Here is a 14,773-nt window from a genome sequence, read left to right as displayed (position 1 = left end):
ACCTTTCATCCTCCCCTCTTTCATCAAAACAATATCAAACCTGATGGGAACAAACACACTTATACATCAGCACATGTTCATGAAGAACTCCCCTATATTCACCACTCCTGAGAAAAACAGGAGTGCTGTTTTCTTTTCATTGGCTTTGATTGTGATTCGTTGAGTTAAGGCCCCAGACAAGGGCCTGAGGCATGAGACAGTGGTGCTTACATGCTTCTCTCCTCCTCTGAGGAGATGTCAACATACCTACATTAAATTAACATCATATCCAAAAGAAAAGACTGAGCTATGTAACTTATATTAAAGTGAGAATTATGTTCTAGACCACACACTAAAGCAAATGTTATGAAATCTTTAGAATTTTCTGTATGTATAGAATATATAATATTTCTGTAGGTATATATATATATAATATATGATAATATATATATATATATATATATATAGGTAGTAGATATATACACACACACACACACAACAGATATATATATATATATATATATATATAATATGATATATATAATATATATAGATATATATATATATATATATATATATATATATATTACATTTTTGGAGTATTACTGTAAAATAGTAATAAAGAGTACCAGACCAACTAATAGACTTAACAAAACTGGTTAATGTTTATTCATAAATTAATAAATTATCTGGTTATCCAGGAATTGTTCAATCCAAGAAAATAAATGTATAAAATAAAAATAAAAAAATAATTAATAAACAATTAACATATATATTAAAAATAAAATAATACATTTAACATTATATTTATCCATAAATAAAATTAAAAAAATACAAAACTAAAATAAAAAATAAAAAATTACTAAAACAAAAAATAAAATATCCAGTTATCCAGTAATTGAATTTCATCCATAAATTAATTATCCAGTTATCCAGTAATTGTCCAGTCCAACTAAACTATAAAAATAAAAATGTATAAAACATAATAGTAAAAATAAATGATTTAAATATATCAAATATATTAATTAAAAATTAAAAGAATAACTTTATGCAAAAACAAATGGATCAATTTATTAATATATTATTCAGTTATCCAATAATTGTCCAGTCCAACTCATCTACTCATATTAAAATATTATATTATTGTAATATCAATATAAAATATTTTTTTCAAAACAAATAATTTTATCCATACATTATCCAGCTATCCAGTAATTGTCAATTCATACATTGAAAAAAATAAATGTATAAAAAACAATTATAAGAAAAATAAATAATATATAATAATAATTTATAATAATAATAATTTTTAATATATATGTGTTTTTGTTATGTGTGTGTGTGGTGTATTGTGTGGTTTTTTTTTTTTTTGTTGGTAAAGCAGATACTCACTTTCTCCTTTTTTTTTTTTTTTGTTGGTAAAGCATATACTTACTTTTTCTTCAACTTGCTTTGCAATATTCTTAACATAAAGCCTGCTGGTTGGCTCTCCAGGTTCATAATTTTTAAACACAGACATTTTCTTAATCTCTGCAAATGTAAAAGAGTCAATAAAAGAATAAATCAATACAACAGAAGCACACAGTCATGTGAAAAGTAAATCTGAGAGATAAAGCTGTCAAATGTACGTTTAGGAATGACTGACTAACTTAAACTAAATACATCTGAAACATGCAAACAGTCATATGACGACAGCCTGGTGTGCTTTATATCAAATATTAATTTCCTCTTTAAAGATCAGCTGTATGTTTCTTGTGAATACTCCAAGGCAAATTCTTTAGTAGAGCTGCTCAATTCTATTTGATGTTCGGTGTACTACAAAGAAGAACAGAGTGTATGCGTGCACAATTTGAGAGTGTTTTACCGTTTCTAGAGAGTCTCCCTCTCTCTAGCTCTCTCCTAGAAATGAACTCAGAGGGGATGTCCTCATCTTCCTCCCTCTCTTCCTCCTGTCTGGGGACCTGAGCGCTTGGGTAGATTTTCCCAAACCCTTCCGCAGCTTCCTGAACGGAAACCTCCTTCTCTGCCATGTCTAGGAAAAAGTTGCATACACATAATTAGATTATGCGTTTTGAACTGTCACGGTGCTCAATTTCAATCTGTCTGAGACAGGCTGCCTGTTGCAGATTTCAACGATGACAAGTGAAAGGCGGCACCAAAGCCTTGTGCGAACACATATCAAAATGACAAGCCTTGACTGTTCAAAACAAACTAGTAAACAAAAGCACAGGAATGTTTTCTTGCCGTGCATGAAAGCAAAATCGATTCCTGTAATCAATAACAAAAGGCATGTAAAAACATCAAATTGAATATTCATGCCAGAGGAAAAAAAACAGACGAGTGTATTAATCTCTGAGGGTGACACTAGTGTCTGTCCACGCTCTGTGGGGTTTTCTTTCAGGTTCTTTCATAGCACAGTTGGAGATGTCACCTGGCAGTTGGCAGTAAGCCATAAGCAAAGCGCGTATGAGGAATTATGGGAAGCAGCGAGGCAACACAAATCCTCTGGAAACTTGTCTGACAGATCTAGAGCCTAATGTGTACTAGAGCAAGAAGTGCTGATAAGTTTCCCTCAGAGAGGTGGATTCCTTTGACGTTTCTCATCATTTAAACATATTGTTTATCAGTTAAACGCAAGCACACTGCAAATAACTACTGTGCTTGTTTCTTTTTTCAACAGGTTAGGAAAGCTGTAGGTCTTTGACTTTGGAAGGTTTTCTGTCTCCCTTTTAGGTCATAGACATTAATGGAAAACAAACAGGAAGATAAGGTAAACAAAAGACTGTGGATCTCAATTTGACTGCAGTGGATGACTTTTATGATGCGTCTGCGTAGATAAATAATTGTTAAGGCGTACCTGCACTCTGTAAAGAATTGTCATATCTTATAGTTTACAGTGAAAAAATATAAATAGACAGTTCTATAATTTATTGTGTGAAACTTCATATGATGTTTTTGCATTAAAATAAGTTTCATCTTCGTTCCCCTTCAGGTACTGGAGCTGCATCAGAAAAGCTTTGGGAACGTGTCTGTGTCGGCGAGATGTCACGGTCAGGGTGACGTAGCGACCAGGAAGCTTTAAAAATGCATCCAGTGAAAACAACGTTAGATTCTGCTCTTCAGCAAGCACTCTGTGTTGTGTCATTGTGTCTCTTGTTAGCCTTGTTAGCCTAGTTCATGTGTTTTGGAGGAGGCTTGGCTTTGGAGAGTGATTATGCAGTGAGGGCGGGATCTTATGCTTTCAAAGCTAGCTTGCTAATGCTACCCTCTCCGAAATCTCCTGCCCTACTTTAAGTATGCTGGGTTTTTATGTGTTAAGTTATCAGTTTATTCGGGTTTTTACTGTAAATTTAAGTTCTGTAAAACCTAAAATGGCTATGTAAGCCAAGTAAGTTCTGGCAATGATTTTTTTTAACAATGCGCCAAAAAGTTTCATGTGCGTTTGATTTTGATCGTTCCGTCATTCCTAATTCCCGAATAAAGTTTCAGGGTCATCCTGATGCAGGGGAGGGTCTCTGCACCTCATGGCGAGAGCAGCTCGGCCTGCTGACAGCCCGATACATTAAATCTTCTCTCCAGCTGAGTCACTATTCTCAGGGCTAATTGCTGTGTTAATTGAGCAGGTCCGCTCAGGATGGATTGCTAAACCCGGGGTGCATTCGGTGATGCAGGCGGATAGATAAATGGATGATGTGGAAGGAGTGGCGGGGGACGTGCAACCTTACCTTTGGTTGCATCTGCAAACTGCGGCTCTTGATTCTGTCTGCGACCGTCGAGGATAGTGGACACCTCAGCTGATATATAGAACTCAATCTTTTTCTGTCCAAGAATCTGAGGATGCTCAAACCCGTCTGATGGCTGCAGGGCTGGGTCTGAGGGACTGAGAGATACTGTACAACACTGAGCTATCTGCTAATCTTTTTGTATTACTGAAGGTGGTCTTTTGAAACTATAAAGTGCTGTTTTGTTTTACTTAATTAATGATAAAGAAGCTTCTGGTTGAGTGAAATGCAGCTGATAGAGTTACCCGTGGGAATCTGGTTTGGGAATAACCAAGAGGTCTTTTAGTCTGGGTTTCTTTCTCTTGGAAGAAGTCTTTGTTCTCAACGGACTTTTGCATGGCTGGTTAACAAGCACATCAGTCTGATCTTTGTGGAACGCAGAGAGAAGAAGTGAGAAGCTATTAAACGTATGGCTTTTGATAACAAGGTAAAACACGGCAACAAAACAAACAAACTGAACATTTTGCAGCTTTCAGCTGCTGCCATTCTGGAGGCCGACAATCTGTCAATGAGTAAACGCGCCAATGCTGGTGATGCATAGTCAAAAATACTATCACAGTTATTTTTAGATATTGGACAGATTGTGAAGTGGCAGACACAAAATTGGTTAATAGTCTGTCTGTCTGTAATAGAACTGTCTCTCTTAAGTGTTGTAAGGCCAAAACAAATATTTATTCATTAGCATTGGCAAATATCATAGATGTTTTAATTGTGTATGCTAATTTAGGTTTTACATACAGCTTAATTAATCATTAAAATTGTTATTTTAAAAACATAAATAATTTAATAACATGGTTAATTATAATCTTTAACAAATCTCAAAATAAATATTCATTTTTAATACTTACTGTACAATGTTGTGATTCCTAAACTCACTTGTAGCATTTAAAAAAAAACACAAATTTCTTACTTTTAGTATCTTATTTTTTAATTTATTTAGGCAAATTTGTATATATTTTTCTACTGACTATTTCATGATTATTGGCCATATCATGATAATATTATTATGAAATATTATTAATTCCTATCAGCTGTTAAAAAAAAAAAGCTCACTGTTTTGTGCTCAAAAATATGTCCCTGGTTAAATTACACGTTTTATCATGGGATAGTTATACACTACCATTCAAAATTTTGGAAATGCAGTAGAAACGGTGATATTGTGAAATATAATTACAATTTTAATTAACTTGCTTTGCCCATATATTTAAAAACGAAATTTATTCCTGTGATGACAAAGCTGAATTTTCAGGAAACATTTCTTATTATTATCACTTTATTCCTGTGATGACAAAGCTGAATTTTCAGGAAACATTTCTTATTATTATAACTTTTTAAAGCAGTTGTGAACACAACAACTTGCTTGCACACACTGCACTGAACACCAAAGTTACCTAATAATGCCAATCTACTTGAAGAGCTTGTAGATCAAATAGAAAGGTGGGAAACCAGCTACCTCTCTTTGTCCTCCTCATCTCCACTCTCATACTCATATTCTTCTTCACTGACTGACGCCCGTTCCTCGTGCTCCGGCAGAGGAGGGTTCTCTGGGGGCAAGGGTGGCAGCATGGGCGGCAGTGGGCCCGCAGGCATCTCAAACTGAAACGGTGCAGATGAGTAGGTTACACCTTCTCACAGCCGTATAGCTCATCATTATTATCATAGAACTTACATTGATGGGATTCAGTAAAAAGCAAAGCATCAGGTGTAAGGATGAGTTTTAATTCTGCCGATGCGTCAAGATGTGATTCATATTATACATTCGTCATCATGCTGCCCTGGGTCACTTGAATTGAATTTAAGTTAACATTAACATTTGCAAAAGTGCATAATACCAACTCACCATTTGCGGAGGAGCCGTCACTGGTCCAAACCGGCAGGGAAGGTTCATCGTATTCATCAAGTGAAGAACCTGTGGAGGAACATCTTCACCTGATGAAGAAATGAGTGTATGTGTTGTTTCCACACACCTGGTACTGAGTATTTCTTGGACATAAACATTAATTGTGACCCTGGCTCCATATGTAACCCAGATTGCTGTGTGCGAATATATTTAGGCTCTGAAAGGAAGCTCTGAGCAACAGATTTAATGTGTTTAAACCGCCAGCCTCTTTCTCAAGAAATCTAGCGCCACCAAAAGGCAGCCTAGGAAATCATAAAATCTCCAAAGCGGTTCGGTGTAGCTTAAGGGAAAATATTAAATACATCACTCATCCCTCCCACATGAGCTCGATATTAATACCATCAGAATAATTCCATGCAAATATTGTGGTTTGATGTTTTAGAAACTGGACTTGATTCAGAAAAATCACATTAGTGCCAGTCTGAGAGAGCTGAGGATCCATGTTTTTCTTTTTCACCTGATATGAACTAAAAACCTGAAAATAGGAGACAGATACTGGTACGCAAGAGGTAGTTTACACATTCCCAACATGAACTGATAAATAAAACAACACAAAAAGATAAGGGAAAGGGTCTTTGTAGCCTCTGCTCACTTGAACGTAGAACTTGGGCACGCTCAGAAGAGTGTGTGTAATGTTTGTCAAAATTCCACTTGAAGGAGGAGGGTATAAATATTTCAGCGTTGGATTTGTTTGAAATTTCAACCTGCGGGAGGAAAGAAAAATGAAAGATTGCCCGTCGTTAGCCTCGGAGAGGAGACAGGGAAACATTTCCAGAAATGCTACTCGTGACAAAATGCATGCACGTAATGGTGAAGCATAAATATAAGGGCGAGGTACAAAAATTTGGCTGTGTTTCGTAAATGCACACGCCTGCAAAACACACCTGCGTTTGGGGACAGGAGAGCAGACACCCTTCAGCAGTTCACTCTACACCACAAAAAGTAGCTAACATTATATACTTCATTATTTTTTCGATCATAATCAGGGTATGTAATTTATTTAAAAATGCAAAGCAGTATATAACTTGCGCAAAGCTTCAGATAAATATATTCCAAATAAATATACACAACTAATAAAACAAAAAATCTAACTACAGTTTTTAAATATTAATTTCTCTACTAAAAAAAATTTGAAATTTCCTATACAGGGACATCTGTGATAATTAAATAATCATGTTTCACTGTTAGTTGTTCATATGCCTTGTTACTTGAAAAATGTTGGATTCTTGCTAAATTAGTAACACTGCCAATTTTATTTACTCCTCAACGCTGAATACTGCTATAGTAATTAATTTAAGGCAAGTAATATATGAAATATTCACAGTGATTTTGTTGGTAATACAACTAAACTAAGCAACAATGTGCTTTTAATGTTTAAACACAACATGAGACTAGTTTAGTGAAGCTTTGCTAGTATGACAGCAGTAAGACAGATTTTAGGAAGATTTTTATAAATTTTTTTTCTTTTTTTAATTATGAGTGTCTGTCATTAGTTATGGAAACACATTCATTTCTATAAAATATAAATAAAGTAAAAAAAAAAAATGTCAGTGCATATAAAATAAAATGATTAATTCTCCTGTATGTTCAAGGCATTCAGTAACTAACTAATAACCTTTTCTTTGCCATTAAAGTGAAATTACTGAACCTAAACATAACAGCCTGATAAAAATGCTTATTTAAAAGAAAAGAATCTCAGAAATATATCAGACAGACTTAGAGGTTTTTGCATCTGAAGTCTTCATATAGACATATAAAAGGTAGTGTTAGTACTGTAGAATGAAATTTTACTCCCCACTCCAACATCTGCATTTTATGCTCCTTATGTTGCATGGACTTCCCTCGCAAGCCAAATGCTTTGAATTTTAAGACTCTTTCAAGTTGAATTTGATTGCGTATTCTATCATCAAAACGGTCTGCACTTCAGAGCATCACACCACTGAAAAACACACTTATCAGGCGACCCCGCTCTGTGCACGAGCAGTTCTGGCAGAATTAAATAAATAAAAATCTGTCATGGCTCTGCTCGTTAAGTGAAGGTGAGGTGCGGGCTCCTCGTGCAAAATTATATCTTAGCCCACGGTCTCTTTATCAAAGGCCACCTGGTGCCACCACATGGCTGTCACCACAGAACAGACACTCTGAGCCTGTAATTAGACATGAGACGGACGGTGACAGCCATTGTCCAACTTCCCCTCGCCATCTTTCTCTGTTCGCTGTGGGCACTTCCAACAGGGTTACCAGGACCTAAACTACTGCCACCAGATGCGAGATGTCAATTGAGAGTGTTAGCCAGTCTCAAATCTCCAGTGACATCATAAACATAGTGACACAGTGAGATGGCGCATGCAGAGGAAGTCAATGTGCTGATCAAAAAACAGATGCATGTGCACACCTACCCCAGACTGGGAGCAATGCTGTTGTCCACCAGAGGAACATTGTTTTGCTGTTTTTTCTTTCTTTCCCTTCTCAACTTGGGTTCCAGCACCACTGAAAGATTAGGAAATACTTGACTTAAGAAATGACTTAAGAAATATATAGGTGTTTCTTCCTTTGGCTCTGTGAACTCTCTTAAAACATTTTTTTTTTTCCAAACACACTAGTTTCATTTGTCTACTAACTAAACACAGTGTATATACTTAGTCTGAGGACAATTATGTCATTTTTTCTGAAACACTTCTGATATGATTCTACATTTTTGGAGACTTCTTTGTCTTGCTAAGGCTAATCTCATAGCTTGTATTTTAAATATCTCAGATACACAAATAACATTTTCACATTTTAATCTGACAAAATTAAAGATTGATTACACTGTAAAAAAGAATCTACTTCGAAGTAGTAAATAAATTAAGATTACTGGAGTAGGTTTTACAAGAAAATACTATTTCAATGTTTCTACAATAAAATATTGTGTTTAACTCAATGTTACTTGCATTTTTTTATTATTATTAATTAATTAATTGTTACATTTATAAGCAATTCTGGGTTAAAATTTAATTCTATGCCAATTATTTTTCAGTGCAGAAATAACACACAATAAAAATATTCTGTATTCATCTAATATTTACATTTCCCAGTTTGCTTCACAATCACAAGTCTCATATTTTAGCTCAGATAAACTGACTATGTTTTTACTGTTATGTAGTCAGTCAAAATAAGGACCTTCTGCATTATTCAATACAATTTACAAGGTAAACTTTCATTCTGATTTATTGTCCACAGCTTTCCTTTACACTGCACACCAAATTAATATGTTTTAATATCAATGTAAATGCAGTAATGTGCTTAATAAATGTAACCAACTTTATATGTTCCAAATATCAACTTTGGTTTAATGTCTTTAAAAATAAAAACTGAAATAAAGACAAACACTTTGACACATATTAGCAAATCTCACTAATTAATGCAACATATTTGACCAATAAATAAATAAATAAAATTAAAAATGCCATTATGTCGTTTTCACATTTCGTACCAAATTCCCATTACTGCTAAAAAAATAAAATAAAAAAAAAACATTATTTTGCATTACAGTAGTAAAAAAAATATTGACGTGTTTTTGCATTATTGAAAACTTGTCAGGGAAATGTAGATAACTATCAATAAATTAATGGACTTCAAAAGTTTCATAAGATTCACCTCGACAGTTATTAAGTTACACTCATTATTACTTATTTTTTTCAACATTAAATACACTGCATGGGTTAATGCATTTTAATTATTTTCAGTACTATAATAAAGTGTATCTCTTCATGAAGTTAGTAGAACTACAGCGCATCTGTCCGGAACGGCATTTAAGCATCTAGTGTTGTTCGGGGGAATGTAGTTCTATCTGCACAGGCTAAAGAGGACTAACGCTGCAACAAATCTGGCGCTTATGTTACACAGAAGGACACTCTGGATTTAAGGAGTAACAGGCTTAATACTGTGTTAGTAAGTAAACAGGTTAAAAATTAGCAATTGTAACGTTGCATGCAAGTTTAGAGGTTCTGAAGCGAGCCTGACAAATCAGTAGCATCAACAGCTTACTAGAAAACAGAGGGGGACAGAAGAGCTAGTTCAAATAAAACAACAACAACAAATAAACCATTGTGCTATTAAAGAAATATAGACCAACATAAAAATAATAACTGACATGTGGATATTTAACAGAGCTGTGAGACACGTACCCGGTTCAAATTCACCCTCTAATGGTCTAATATGTGTCTAATGGTCAAGGAAATCTGATACCTGATTGGTTGCTTGTGGGGCATTCACATCACCGATTGGTGCGCAATGCACATCAATCACATACGGTCCAAATTCAGAAAACATTTTTTTTTTCGGCCAGGAGATGGCACTGTTGTTAACGAAATTAATCAGTATCAACATCTAGACGTTTTTTTTTTTGTTTGTTTGTTTGTTTTTCAATATTTAGCCAAAACATTAAGCAAGTGTTCATCGACCTCAGGAGGTCAGCTTCTATATTAGCTATATGAGGTGTTTAATTTATATTTAAATTTTCTATAAACTGTAGTTAAACCCTGTTACTGAAATAATCAGATTGAAACAAATGTATTATTTAAAAAATAGTAGTAGTAGTAAATAATAATAATAATAATAGTAGTAATCATAATAATAATAATAAAAGCTGCAATTATTATTATTATTGATATTTATTTATTTATTTATATATATATATACTTATTTACTTTGTCCATTTTCTTTCTTACAGTAATGTAGTTGACCAGGTTCAGTGGTTAAGTTTGGTGAAAGTGTATTTGTGTCAGTGTAAAGGTCTTGACTCTGCTGGTTTTTCTCTGTAATGCTCACACGTGGAGATCAGACAAATGTGTGTATGGCTGGCATAGGACCAAGCCTAATAATGGCCTCCCTTCCTCCTTCCCAGTCATACCATACTGCCCTTCTGTGTCCTGAGTCCCATTTATTCAGGATTTTTTTCTTTCTTTTTTTTTTTTAATATTTTCAAAAATGCATATTCAATGAGCTTGAAAGTTGGCAACAGCATATGTTTTCTTAGAGTGGACTAGCAGTTACAGATCTGGATTGGTTGTCACCATTGTGCCTTAAAAATACAGATTCCTTGCTGAATTTCAATCCATGGCATATTGTCTATTAGCTTTTTTTTTTTTTTTTTGAGATATAAAAAAAGCTTCTTTAGAACACAATTTCAAACCTGATGACAGCCTTTGAGTTCTCTTCATACTCTGGGAACAATCACAGAGGACTGACCCCGGTTTACGGGCCAACTTAACTTGGTGATCGTCCACACTATTGTCAGACAGCCTCCAAATTCCAGTGCAAATGAAGTTTTTTCATTGCGGACAACGTGAGCATTCCTTACCAGGGGGAACAATGCCCCCTTTCAGCCAGACTGGCTCTGAAATTTCACAGGTGAAGGGAGGAGCGGAAGGTATCTAATCCCTGACCGAACAGTCCGAGCCTGGAGAGAGCAGGGAAGGGGGCTGCCTGCCTCTGACCACCCTGTCAGCTGGCCCGCAAGTGACAGAAACATGTCAAAAAGGAAAGGCCTGTGCCCCATCAGCATTGCCTTGTGAAGCATAAATCAGCTTTCATTCTGACTACCCATGCTCATACAGTACTATGAACTCTCTAGAAGCATGACGATCATAGTTTGATGGTGGTGACATAAAAATATAGAATATAGAAATATAGAATTTTAATTTTGTTGTATATATTTTAGTTTATGTGGTGTGAATATTTGTATGTTAACTGTTTATTTATTATTATTATTTTTTTTTTTGTGGTTCATTTAAATGGTCCTGTTGTGTTACAAATCAATTTTTAGAGATAATCCATGCTCTCGATGCATATATATATATATATATATATATATATATATATATATATATATATATATATATATATATATATATATATATATATATATCGAGAGCTTATATAAATGGTCTAAAAATTGATATATATTTATATAAATAGTCTAGTGAAGTTACAAATGGAATTTTGCTGTTAAACTACGCAGTCTTTCTATATTTATTTATTTTATTTATATATTTATTTATTTGAATACTATATTTTTTGCAGCTTATTTAAGTGTTCCTAATATGTTACAAATTATTATTATTATTTTTATTTATTTATTTTTGCAGGAAAGCATGCTGTCGTCTATCTATCATCTTCATTCATTCATTGATTCATTCATTTATTTGGTATTTTTGCACCTTTGTCCTGCTGTGTTACAGTGTTAAAGTCTTTTGCAGGTAAATTGTGTAGTTTTTATTTATTTATTCATTCATTCATTTATTCATTCATTTAAAATAAAGTTTCTTATTGATTGATTTATACTACTTTTTATTTTATTTATTTATTTCAAACATACTAGATTATAAAGTGCAGTGTTTACTGTGGATTTTTGCCCATTAGTTTATTTTCATTGAATATTAATTTCTGCAATGAGCTAAATTAGAGATAATGATATTAATGCAAACCAATTAACAATGAAGACCTTGAAAAGGGTTAAAAGGCAAGATTGAACTCTACAATGCGGGTGTACCTGAAATATGATGACCACTGAAATCAGGAAAATGTTTATTAGTGGGCTTCCATGTTTGAACATCCAGGGTTGATTTCTACAAACAGACACACTGCAATGTGCCTTGGGACAGCGGAGCAAGTCTGAATTGTTTGCCACTAACAAACATTCATTTGGGTGAAGGGGGGGATTGCTAGAGATCAGTGTAACAGGCCTGTCTGCAGTAAAAGCACTTTCTGGATCAACATAAGCAGTGACACCACATTCCTCGAGCTATAATTTATTTGACAGTTCTAAAACAAGCCTGCTTTCCTGGCTGTAGGCAAATAATTCTTAATACCAAATGTTCAGAAACAGCCAGAGTCTTATGTGTAAAGGAAAGTAAATAAACAGATTAAACAATTTCAAATTTCCTGTTTATTCTCTCTGGGAATTAATGTGTGCTTTTCAGATTTTCGAAAATTCCTAGCAAAGACATTTTTGTTTCACAAGACATAAAAGGGAAGCAAAGCAATCTGCTTATTTTTAATAGTTATTTAAAGATACTTATAAACTTTATATCCTGCACAGTAGTGAAAATCCTCTGAGAACATTCTTAAAGAAGTGAGTAAATAAAAGTCTTGTTTTATACAGAACTTGCATAAAAGTCTGTGTGTTCTATGATAGCATACTCCTTAAATTTGACAAAATTGTTTTGTAGCAAATATATGCATTTAAAAATCACAATAGTTTTTATATTATGTTTATTTTTTTAAGTTAAGCAAAAAATACTGATGACTCATCTCGCACTCAAAAGTGTTTTTGTCCGATGAAATTCTCTCTAAAAGGACACTGTCTCTTCCTGTAATAACTACTTTTGATCAATAGCAATTTGTAAATAGTTTTTATATTTATTTATATAATTTATTAGTTCAAGTGTGACAGTAATTAATCAGATTTAATTGGATTAAAAAGTGCTGGCATGTTATTGTAGACAAAGCAACAAAGTTAGCAAAATGGTAGAAGTTAGCAAACTGCTTAGCCTTTAAATCACACTGACAGTGAGGCAGACACCACTGCTTCCCTTTGCTGTCTTCCTCTCTCTAAAAGCGAAAGGAAGGATTTCATTAGAAGTAATTTTACAGAAAACCCAAATCTCATAACAATCTCTTCCAATTTATCCACAACACTCCCACCACCACTCCCAGATCACACCCTCTCTCCTCATTTTCCATCTTTCTCTCACCTCCTCTCTGTCTGTCTCTTTGACTTTCTCTTCAACAGGCCTTCAGCACCTGTCAACATGCCATCATCACATAGTGCTTCTACTTTTGGGGTGTTTTGGGCCTCACTTGGATTGTAATTAAGACAGATGAACAATGCACCAGTGGAGTGGATTAGAGTTATCACTCCTTTAATTAGCCCCAGGACAAAAGAAAATAAGTTCCATATGATGGTGATAACAGCACAAACCAGATTCCTGAGCAATGTGCCATGCAGATGTGAGCTCAATACAATAAGAGCAAGCCAGCCAGGGTTTCTTTTAACATTCTGTCTTGTCATGCTTTGCTCTGGTTTTGATATTTTATCTTGAAAAAAAAAAAAAAAAAAACATTGAGGCTTGTGGCAGAATGCAAACCAGATAGCTTTTTTATTTAATTTTGCTAGACAATATTATTCTAATGGTCGTAAAAATTAAAAAAATTCTAAGATTTTTTAATTTTTTCTTTCCTGCAGTTCGCAGGTTGATATACAGATTTTGCTCCAGTGTTTTAAGTGACTGCTCTCCAGTGTTTACAGACAGTGTCTTTGCTCCATTGTTTTAATAAATATTAAAATAAATGGCTGCCCACTGCTCCGGGTGTGTGTTCACGGTGTGTGTGTGTTCACTGCTGTGTGTGTGCACTTTGGATGGGTTAAATGCAGAGCACAAATTCTAAGTATGGGTCACCATACTTGGCTGTATGTCACATCACTTCACTTCACTTCCCTTAAGTGACCGTTCTCCAGTGTTTACAGATGGTGACTGTTGTCCTGTGATTTCAGATGGCATCTGTGTGCCAATGATCTCAGGTTATTTCAGACAGTAAGCTACCTTTATTCCAGTGTTTCCAGATAATGATTGTTTTCGAGTGATTTCAAACTGTGACTCTTCTCCATTGTTTTCCAGAGATTTCACAGTATGTGCACTCTAGCATTTTAGTGACTGTTCTCCAATGATTGCAGACGGTGCCTGTGCTCCAATGATTTTAGACAGTGACTTAGTTTGGCTGTTTCAGACGGTACTCCAATGATTTCGGATGATTAAAGACAATACAGTCTGTGTTTTCAGAGAGTGCCTGTGCTGCAGTGATTTGAGACAGTAACTGCCTCAGCATCTCAGTTGTTTTTTTTGTTTTGTTGTTTTTTCCCCCAGTGATTTGAGATTGCACTTTCAGACAGAAGACTCCTTTACTCCAGTGTGTAATTTACCTTTTATCCAGTGATTTCAGATAGTGACTTTTCTACAACGTTTCCAGATTCTCTGAATTTCAGTGATCGGAGACGGTGCCTGTGGTCCAGTGATTTCAGACAGTGTTGTTCTCCAATGATTTCAGGTGACTGAAGACAATACAGTGT

At 34.5% G+C, this 14,773-nt stretch overlaps 1 pseudogene; it reads right to left on the bottom strand.

Moving 5' to 3' along the window:
• Positions 1-319: 319 nt before the first annotated feature.
• LOC109091961 lies at positions 320-10,585 on the bottom strand (annotated as a pseudogene).
• Between the last annotated feature and the right edge of the window lie 4,188 nt (positions 10,586-14,773).

This window comes from Cyprinus carpio, chromosome A24 (genome assembly GCF_018340385.1).
Source record: "Cyprinus carpio isolate SPL01 chromosome A24, ASM1834038v1, whole genome shotgun sequence".
Classification (NCBI taxonomy): Eukaryota; Metazoa; Chordata; class Actinopteri; order Cypriniformes; family Cyprinidae; genus Cyprinus; species Cyprinus carpio.
The sequence above is the reverse complement of the archived record's forward strand: the minus strand, read 5'-3'. Positions and strand labels throughout refer to the sequence as shown.